The sequence below is a fragment of the Gossypium arboreum genome, chromosome 4, assembly GCF_025698485.1.
Source record: "Gossypium arboreum isolate Shixiya-1 chromosome 4, ASM2569848v2, whole genome shotgun sequence".
NCBI classification, from domain to species: domain Eukaryota; kingdom Viridiplantae; phylum Streptophyta; class Magnoliopsida; order Malvales; family Malvaceae; genus Gossypium; species Gossypium arboreum.
The window spans coordinates 46,002,683-46,011,129 of NC_069073.1; the positions used below are offsets into that span (position 1 = coordinate 46,002,683).

Below are 8,447 nucleotides of genomic sequence, written 5' to 3' on the forward strand. Positions count from 1 at the left end.
GTATGCACACCTCCGCCACTTGAGTCACACCTCATTACTTGATGTACCTGCATAGAACCAAGTAAACCATCAATTTTTTTTATTGAGAAGTTCTACCTGATTAGAGAGCATGGTGACTGAGTCGATGTTATAAACGTTGGCTATTTTCGTTGGCTTAGTCCTCATAACTTGCCACTGATAGTTATTCAGTGACATCTCCTCTATAAACTCATAGGCATCTTCCGATGTTTTATTGTTGATGGTTTTGCCAGCAGCTGCGTCAACCATTTGCCGGGTCAAGGGATTTAGACCATTGTGAAATGTTTGTACTTGCAGCCAAAACGGTAACCCATGGTGAGGGCACCTTCTCAATAAGTCTTTGTATCTCTCCCATGCATCGTAAAGTGTTTCTAAATCCATCTGCACAAAAGAAGAGATATCAATACGTAATTTAGCCATTTTAGCCAGCGAAAAATATTTTAGTAAAAATTTCTCGGTCATTTGTTCCCAACTAGTAATTGACCCTCATGGTAATGAGTTCAACCACTATTTAGCTTTGTTCCTCAATGAAAAGGGGAATAATCGAAGACGAATGACATCATCAAAGACGCCATTTGATTTTGAATGTATCGCAAAATTCCAGGAAATTTGCTAAGTGAGCGTTAGGATATTCATCCTGCAAACCATCAAACTGAACAAACTACTTATCATCTGAATAGTGTTAGGTTTTAATTCAAAAGTATTTGTAGCTACAGCAGGTCTAACTATGCTAGATTCAGTTCCTGTTAGAGAAGGTTTAGCATAATCATACATAGTACGTGGAGCAAGATTTTGATTAGCCACAATTGCAGGAGGTAGCTGATTGTCTTGGTTTTCAACCATCTCTTTTGGTTGGGGGTTGAGTATCATCTTTTTGCTCGTTCTCCGTGTATCTTAAGCTACGCCTTATTTCTCTTTGATTTCTATGAACTGTACGATCGATTTCTTCATCAAAAAGTAATGGTCCCGACGGGTTTCTTCTAGTCATAAACTATAAAAACCTGTCAAGAGAAAGAAAAAGTAAATTAATAAATAATAATAAGAATAATAAAATTAAATTAAATTAAATTGCAAGAAAAATAAATGGCTAAAGTAATAAAAATTTAGTGTTCCTAATATCTTAGTTCCCTTGCAACGACACCAAAAACTTGATCGCGCGGTTCATAACAAGTAATAAATATTTATAATAAAGATCAAACCTCGACTAACTATTATCATGACGAAAAGGCAAGCGCACCTATCGAACAATAGTATAGTAATGGCAAGACCGGGTTATCGTAACCAAGGGAACCAAAAGTACTAGTAATAACTATCTTTTTATTATCTAACCTAGAAATAAAAAGGGGTTGTTTATTAAACTAATTAACTAAACTAATTAACTAATTAAAATAAAGTAAAGAGAAGAGTTGGAAAAAGACTTGAATAAAATTAATTTGATAAAGACGACACCCAAGGAGGAATCCACCTAGATTTCACTTGTTATCTGACTCTGAACCAGACGATTTATTCACATGACTTGATCCGTGAGACTCCCTAACCTATGTTATTATCCCTTTTGAGACTAATAATGTCTAACCCTCAACTGAATTAATCGAAATTTCTTTCTTAATTAAAACCCCTAGGGAAGCAGTAAATCGATCTATGGATTCCCATATTAGGTTTCACCCTAATCTGGCAAAATCTCGTAACCCTATTTCTAGGCATTCGATCAACTCTGCTTAATTATGCCAAATCTACTCTTAGACAGGGACTTTTGCTCCTCTGCATAAGCACATCAATTCATGAATTAATACCAAAAATATTAACTCAAGCATTAAGACACATAATTAAGAACAAATCAAGTATTTATCATACAATTCAGATAATAATAACAAGATCCATCATAGGTTTCAACCGCCATAGGTATCTAAGGGGTTTAGTTCATAATAAGATAAGAGTACATCTCAAAAGTATGAAAATAACAAAACATAAAGAAAACTCTAAAACCCCTGTAGGAATTCTGAGAGAGATCTTCAGTCTTGGAGTAGCTTCGACTTTTGGGATGGATCGTCTGGCTTCCTTCAAGTATTTCCTAGTGTGTGGTTCTGTATTCCAAAATAGTTCTGGAAGAGGCCCCCTTCTAAGTCATACTTAGGGTGTTTATATAGGCTTTGGATTGGCTTTCTTCCTCCCTAAGTATCCTTTTCCGTGTAAAATACAACTCTTTGAAAAAGGGACACGCCCGTGTGCCACGGCTGTGTGACGTGTTTGCCAGGTCGTGTTCGATCCGTTAAATTGCACACGGCCGATTGGGTTAATAGCCAGGCCGTGTGAATCGTAAAAACCTTGGTCGACACCTTTGAAAGACACGGGCGTGTAAGTAGCCCGTGTGGCAAGGCTTAGGCCGTGTCATCTTCTCGATTTGGTCAGTTTTGTCCCTTTTTGGCTAGTTTTTGGCTCCTTTTGACTCTTGGTGCTCTCCTGAGTACAAAACATGAAATAACTGGATTAAGAGTACCAAAATCCACAAATCTAGTGATAAACATCCATAAATATGCTAAGTATTTGGGGTAAAAATATGTATAATTTGGCGTTTATCAAGTATGAACTAAAACCCCTAAATACCTAAGGGGGATGAAACTTAAGATGGATCTTGTTATTATTATCTGAATTGTATGATAAATATTTGACCTGTTCTTAATTATGTGTTCTTAATTCTTGTTTTGATATTCCAGGATATTGATTCAAGTTAAACTCTTATTCAGAGGAGGAATAGACCCTATCTAAGAGTAAATTTGTCATAATTAAGTGGAGTTGATTGCGCGCCTAGAGATAGGGTGACAAGATTTTACCGGATTAGGGTGAAACCTAATAAGGGGATCCATAGATCAAGTTAATACAACCCTATGGCGTTAATTAGAAAGAGATTTCAATTGTTCAATCTAGGGTTAGACGTAATAATATAACTTAGGGATGTCTTCGGAACAAGTTGAATGAATAAATTGTCCGATTTAGAGTCAAATAACAAGTGAAGTCTAGGTGGATTTTTCCTTAGGTATTGTCTTAATCAATCGAGTTTTCCAAAAAGTATTTTCCCCAAATTTCTTTTCTGTGATTTCTTAGTTTAATTAATTAGTTAGCTAAACAAAACCCTTTTATTTTTTAGGCTAGATAATAAAAAGAAAGTTGATACAAGTAATTTTAGTTCCTTTGGGTTCGATAATCCATTCTTGCTAAAGTTATACTATTGTTAATAGGTACACTTGCCTTCATCGTGATAATAGTTAGTTTCAAGAACGATTCATTATAAGTATTTAAAACCTGTCACGAATATCACGTATCAATTATTTTAGGTGTTTATGAGTATTAACCGAATGATCAATTTACTCCCTGTAGACTCTGAGTTTGAACGGACTTTCCGATAGCGAAGAAGACAAGCAAGTTAGAGAAGGACCGAAGAAATGAACTTTGAATATCCAAATCAAGGAAGCGGAGCAAACCCTACTCAAAATCCTATCCTTATTACTAATGATAGGTACACTTGCCAGTGTTTAATGATCTAAATCTAGGTATTAGGAGACTCGAAATTGAGGCACAATAGTTCGAGCTGAAGCCAGTCATGTTTTAGATGCTTCAGATAGTGGGCCAATTCGATGGAATGCCTACCAAAGATGCTCACCTACACTTAAGACTATTTATGGAGGTGAGCGATTCTTTCAAATTAGCCGGAATACCTGAAGATGCATTACGATTGAAGTTGTTCCCATATTTACTAAGGGACAAAGCTCGAGCTTGGTTGAACTCACCACCAAATTCAATTTCCACATGGCAAGAGTTAGTAGAAGGATTCCTTATGAAGTATTTCCCACCTAGAAAGAATTCTAAGTTGAGGAACAAGATCACTGCTTTCCAACAAATGGATGATGAGTCCTTGTATGAGGCATGAGAAAGGTACAAAGAATTATTATGGAAGTGCCCTCATCATGGGATCCCACATTGCATCCAACTCGAGGCATTTTATAATGGTTTCAATGTTCACAAGAGGATGATGCTGGATGCTTCTGCTAATGGTACTCTCCTTTCTAAGTCTTATAACAAGGCTTATGAAATTATTGAGAGGATCGCCAGAACAACTATCAATGGCCAACCAATCGAGCAACGTCAGGGAGACGAGTTGCTGGAATATATAAAGTAGACGCTGTCACTTCACTCAGATCTCAGGTATCCTTAATATCCTCAATGCTTATACCACTAATAGGTGTAATAGTTTTGCAGCATAGCCACCGACTCATCTTGAAAATGTAGCCTATGTTTATTGTGGGGAAGGACATTTGTTCGAAGAATGTCCATCGAACCCAGAATCCGTATATTACATGGGTAACCAGAACCAAAATTGAGGAAGACAAGAACTACAATCCAATTTCTATAACCCAACCTAGCGAAATCACCCCAATTTGACCTAAAGTAACCAAGAGGCTGGAACCAGTAACACTTACGCCCAACCTAGACCAACCCTGCACCCTAGTTTCCCTAAACAAGTTCAAGAACCAGCTCAATCTAAATCATCTAATAGCTTAGAGAATTATTGAAGGCATACATGGCGAAAAATGATGCCACTCTAAGGAATTTGGAGAATCAAGTGGGCCAGCTTGCTATTAAACTCAAGAATTGACCACGAGGTGCTTTACCTAGTGATACGAAGAATCCGAGGGATCCGGGGAAGGAGCATTGCAAAGCATTGACATTAAGGAGTGGAAAGACAGTAGAGCCCAACACCATCGAAGCTGAAAAAGAGTAAGCTGACGCTCAATATTCAGAGGAAGTTTAACCAAGTGTTAAAATTCCAGTTTCACAAGAACCAGAATCTACAAAACCTGATAAGGTAATTTTAGAACCAACTAATTTTGATCAAGTAATAACTCTGTTAGATGCAGAATTACCACAGAAGAAGAATCAACCAGTTCCAGTAAAGAAACCACCACCACCCTACCCTCAAAGACTTCAAAAGCAGAAGCAGGAGATTCAATTCAATTCAAGAAGTTCTTAGACGTACTCAAGCAACTTCATATCAACATCCCTTTGGTTGAAGTACTTGAGCAAATGCCGAACTACGTCAAATTCATGAAGGATATCCTGTCCAAAAAATGAAAACTTGAAGAATTTGAGATGGTAGCTTTGACGAAGGAATGCAGTTCATATCATTAAGACAAAATACCCCCAAAGTTGAAGGATCCTAGATGTTTTACCATCCCTTGCAACATTGGAGCAACACATTATGGTAAGGCATTATGTGACTTAGGTGCAAGTATTAACTTTATGCCTATGTCAATATTTAGGAAGTTGGGGATAGGTGAAGTTAGACCAACTATGGTTACACTTCAATTAGCGGATCGATCCTTAGCACATTCAGAAGGAAAAATCGAGGATGTATTGGTATGTGTAGATAAATTTAACTTCCCTGCTGATTTTGTAATTCTAGACTTTGAAGCAGAAAAAGAAGTGCCAATTATCTTAGGAAGACCATTCTTAGCAACTGGAAGGACCCTTATTGATGTGCAAAAGGGCGAGCTTACTATGCGTGTTCAGGATGATCAGGTAACATTTAACATTTTTAAGACTATGCGATTTCCTGACACAAATGATGATTGTTCTGCAGTATCTGATTTAGAGGATTTAATAGTGGAGAAGGAGCTCAACTATGTTGAGGATCTGTTGGAACAAATTTTGACATAAGATCTTCTGAATGATGAAGAGGATGATGAATACTTAGCGTTGTTAGAAGCTAATCAAAAGGGATTTAATCCGTAATCTCATTTTAATCTTTAGAATTAGAGAAAAAGGATTATGCCCAACCAAAAGCATCAATCGTGGAGCCAGCTAAATGAGAACTCAAGGTACTACCTTCACATTTAAAATATGTTTATTTAGGTAACACTTCTACTTTGCCTGTGAATATTTCAGTAGAATTAACTAGTGAGCAAGAAGAGAAACACATCCTTGTATTGAAACAATTCAAGAAGGCTATCGGATGGACCATAGCCGATATTCAAGGTATTAGTCCATTTGTATGCATGTACAAGATCATACTAAAAGATGATGAAAAAGGGACGGTTGATGGACAACGAAGACTAAACCCCATTATGAAGGATGTAGTCAAGAAAGAAATCAAAAGATGATGAAAAAGGGACGGTTGATGGACAACGAAGACTAAACCCCATTATGAAGGATGTAGTCAAGAAAGAAATCATCAAGTGGTTAGATGCAAGTATAATCTACCTCATCTTAGATAGTTCATGGGTAAGTCCGGTCCAGTGCGTGCCAAAGAAAGGAGGTATCACGATCATTGAAAATGAGAATAATGAGTTGATACCAACTAGAAAAGTTATGAGATGGAGAATTTGCATCGATTACCGGAAGCTGAACAAGGTGACTAGGAAAGATCACTTCCCTTTGCCGTTTTTGGATCAGATGCTGGATAGATGTGCGGGGTGAGAATATTACTATTTTCTTGATGGATACTCGGGGTATAATCAGATTATGGTAGCACCAGAAGATCAGCACAAAACAACATTCACCTGCCCGTACGGTACATTTGCATTTAGACGCATGCCATTTGGTTTATGTAATGCACTTGCTACATTTCAAAGATGTATGATGTCTATTTTTACTGACATGGTTGAGAAATATTTGGAAGTCTTTATGGATTGTTTTTCAGTATTTGGAGATACATATGATGATTGCCTAGCCAATCTAGCCAAGGTACTAAGGCGATACGAAGAAACAAGCCTCATACTTAATTGGGAAAAGTGCCATTTCATGGTACGAGAAGGTATTGTTCTAGGGCATCAGATAACAATACATGGAATAGAGGTTGATAAAGCAAAGGTAGATGTTATTGAGAAACTCTCACCTCCTACATCTGTAAAGGGTGTTAGGAGCTTTTTGGGTCACGCCAGTTTCTATTGGAGATTCATCAAGGACTTCTCCAAAATTGCTAAACCCTTATTCAAATTATTGGATAAGGACACGACGTTCAAATTTGATGAAGAGTGCTTAAGAGCTTTCAATGATTTGAAGAGTCAATTAGTTTCGGTACCCATAATCGTCACATCAGACAGGGATTTGCCATATGAACTGATGTGTGACGCAAGTAACTTCACGATATGAGCTGTTATAGGCCAGCAAAGGAACAAAGTTTTTCATCCCATCTACTATACGAGTCAAACTCTAACAGGAGCTCAACTGAATTATACGGTAACAGAGAAAGAGTTACTTGCTATTGTGTTTGCTTTTGATAAGTCTCGGTCTTATCTTATAGGTACCAAAGTGACTGTGTATACGGACCACTCGATAATTAAATACTTACTTGCCAAGAAAGACGCTAAGCCGAGGATGATCTGATGGGTACTTCTACTTCAAGAGTTCGATCTAAAAATTCAAGATCGAAAAGGAGTAGAAAATTAAGTAGCAAACCACTTGTCTAGGTTGGAGCCGCAAGAAGGGAACTCTCCTTTTATACCAATTGGAGAGATGTTTCCAGATGAACACATACTGAAGGTAAACCATGTCTATAATACCCCTTGGTTTGTTGATATTGCTAACTTTTTAGCTTGTGGTTTGATGCCGATTGATAAGACGTATTATCAAAAGAAAAAGTTTCTTCACGATGTGAAGTACTGTTTTTGGAAAGAGCTGTAATTGTTTAAGAAGTGTGCAGATCAAATGATCAGGAGATACATGGCTGAAGATGAAGTGCATAAGATTCTATATCATTGTCACTCAGCTCCGAGTGGGGGACACTTTGGAGATACACGTACTACAAGCAAGGTATTGCAAGCCGGATTATTTTGGCCAACACTATTCAAAGACGCATATGCCTACATAAAGAGTTGTGATAGATGTCAAAGGGATAGAAATGTCACCAGCAGAAATGAAATGCCTCGAACAAACATCATTGAGATAGAATTATTTGATGTTTGGGGTATTGATTTTCTCAGTCCTTTCCCTTCGTCTTTTGGTCACAAGTACATCTTGGTAGCTGTAGACTACGTGTCTAAGTGGATTGAGGCTGAAGCCTATCTGACAAACGATGCTAAGGTTGTAATGAAGTTTTTGTAGAAACATGTGTTCATAAGGTTTGGAACCCCAAGAGCCATCATCAGTGATGAAGGGTCCCATTTTGTGAACAAGTGGTTGAAATGGTTATCAGATAAACATGGAGTGAAACACAAGGTCGCTACAGCTTACCATCTATAGACGAATGGGCAAGCTGAACTGGCAAACAAGGAGATCAAAGGCATACTTGAGAATATAGTTTGCCCGAACCGACGAGATCGGTCCAAAAGGCTGGATGATGCTTTATAAGCTTACAGGACAACATATAAGAAACCTTTAGGGATGTCACCCTATAGGTTAGTCTTTGGGAAAGCCTGTCATCTGCCCTTGGAGTT

General features: G+C 37.7%; 2 non-coding genes across 2 annotated transcripts; one reads left to right on the forward strand and one right to left on the reverse strand.

Annotated features, from left to right (window-relative positions):
* Positions 1 to 325: 325 nt before the first annotated feature.
* Positions 326 to 432, forward strand: LOC128292439 (small nucleolar RNA R71). The gene has a single exon (XR_008282424.1). It is a non-coding gene; the product is annotated as a small nucleolar RNA R71 (small nucleolar RNA).
* Positions 433 to 3,880: 3,448 nt separating this feature from the next.
* Positions 3,881 to 3,987, reverse strand: LOC128292105 (small nucleolar RNA R71). Its single transcript, XR_008282090.1, has one exon. It is a non-coding gene; the product is annotated as a small nucleolar RNA R71 (small nucleolar RNA).
* Positions 3,988 to 8,447: the final 4,460 nt, after the last annotated feature.